We start from the raw sequence: 2212 nt of genomic DNA, 5'->3' as shown, positions 1-2212 counted from the left end.
TAGAGTTTCTGCAGCACATCAACACGTTAGCAAAAACATAAACATTGGCTTGCTAACCCATATCTTGCACTTCATTCGAAATGCTGTTGACTCTTATATGATGCTTTATACTAAAATTACCGGTAACGTTACTCCAGCCAGTGTGAAGTTTGTATAACCATCAAGATATGTTAGCGAGACGTTTGCTAAGGTTAAACATGGTCCGATTTGATGACAGTAGGACTGTCAACAGACTTCAAAATCTGAGGGAACATTGACTTCACATAACTCACATAGTCAGTGGATGCATCTTAATGGACTTCAACCCAAACAAATGCGATAAAGGTAAGAATGATATTCAGGCAACATTTACCTTTATAAAACAGTGCCGATTTGAATAGGAGAAAGACAAGGGTCCGCTGCTTGAGATGATTATAGTCCAGCTAGCTTCCCATTTAGCTGAGCCACAACCACGGTCTGGTCACCTTCTTCAAGTCCGTGAGCTCTACACATCTGCCGGCTCTCAGCCGATTCCCAGTTTGTCGTTGAGGATTGCACACGTTAGCACTTCAAGTGTCCACTGGACCACTACGGCTGGATAGGCTAAACCAAACTGTTAGCATAGCGTGCTAATGTTCGCAAACTGTATGGATATACAGATAGACAAACGATTGCAAAAGCGTACCTGTACACTCACAGTCAGCCGAGCCGGGTGGCTTCCACTGTCCCGCGAATCTGAAAAAAAAAGTTGCACTAGAAAGACTGGCGATGGGTCTTAGCTACAGCCTACTGCCGGCTGCCCGTGTATTGCTGGGCTGCATGTACACCCCTGTACTGTCTTAGGTGCTGTTCTGAGCTTTTGCAAAATATCTCTGCTTGTGGTGTACCGCTGGTTACCCGAACACTGCTGCCTCCTACTGGAACGGTGCAGTAGTGCACCCATCCTGGCCTATATGGCAAGGAACTGCATTCCTTTGCAAAATGTTGCAGTCTCCGTTATAAACGCGTATTGGCGTATCGCTCCCCTTCCTTCGTGCGACCAGTAGAGTTCTTCTTATTTCTTAAACTGGTGTACTCCACCTGATCCATAAAGCTTAACTGCGCAGATATGCTAAGAAAGGCCCTCTATTCTGAACGCATGTTGTGATGCTTCAAACCAAGGGCTTGACTGGTAAAGGTGAACTATTATAAGTACCTGCACAGTCAGAATGCAACAAAACAATGTCAAAGTCAATCTCTGAAGAAAGACGATCAGTAAAAAACAACGACCCCTGGTGGACTGTACCAGAACATGGCAAGTCCTTGTAAAGATCCCATCATCAGAAACTTTCCCCTAGTCAAATGTACCTGTGTGATGGGCTCATTGGTGCCATCCTATTACGCTTCTATGTTTCAGTTTAAGTGGATAAGTGACATCAGCCTAAGCAAAATCGTCAGGGAAGACCATTAAAACACAGCGCTGAATCTCACTCTTCCACTGTACAATCCGTTACCCTCACTTATAATAATAATAACAATAATAACTAGAATGCGTTTCGTGAACGAACTGCGAGAGTGTGCTTGCTCTGTGACAGAGAGAACAAGTGCCTATGAATTAACATGTATTTACATCTACTCAATCAGTGTAGTGGGGCCTTCTTCCAATATATTTTAGCAAGCAACCAAGCTCAACCATTATATTTTGGCTCCACTGACGTTTAGACATATGAGGGTATCTCAGAGTTTCGTTATACTGACTTACTGAGCTAAGTGAATTGTTGAAATTGCTATCTTGGTAAAAGGAAACATCTCTGCAACAATATTGGAATGAATGCGGTTACATAGCCAGCTTTACTTAAAGTTTATTGTAAGATAGGCCTATTAGACTTAATGCAGTTAGAGTTAGACTGTAGGTCTAGTATCAAACGTAAGCAACACTTTTACTGTATAGATAGAGAGCACGTGTATCACATTGGTTTATAGTCTGTCAAATTAGTTCTAGTTATTGGTGTTCGTTGGCATAAAAAGTTTGTCTTCTCTTATAAGCCTAGGTAGTACATCTGATTAGAGTTAGCAACCATGAATTGCAGATTAAGGGGTCCCCTATCTCAGTGTTCATTTTGGCAGCTATTTTTAGATTCAGTCTAAAGACAAAAATGCATATAAGTTTTAGTCACATTTAGTCATAGTTATCCTTCTTAGTTTCAGTCTAGTTTTCGAAAACTCATTACAATTTAGTCTAGTTTTAGGCACA

General features: G+C 41.6%; 1 protein-coding gene across 1 annotated transcript in view; it reads right to left on the bottom strand.

Moving 5' to 3' along the window:
* LOC308382685 (2-phosphoxylose phosphatase 1-like) overlaps positions 1–601 on the bottom strand; it is a gene marked incomplete at its 3' end in the record, with an annotated part of 14456 nt that extends 13855 nt beyond the window's left edge. The window contains exon 1 of the mRNA XM_080861071.1: positions 353–601. The remainder of the gene's footprint in view (positions 1–352) is intronic.
* Between the last annotated feature and the right edge of the window lie 1611 nt (positions 602–2212).

Source organism: Sprattus sprattus, assembly GCF_963457725.1.
Source record: "Sprattus sprattus genome assembly, contig: scaffold_109, whole genome shotgun sequence".
In the NCBI taxonomy this organism is placed as follows: Eukaryota; Metazoa; Chordata; class Actinopteri; order Clupeiformes; family Clupeidae; genus Sprattus; species Sprattus sprattus.
The sequence above is the reverse complement of the archived record's forward strand: the minus strand, read 5'-3'. Positions and strand labels throughout refer to the sequence as shown.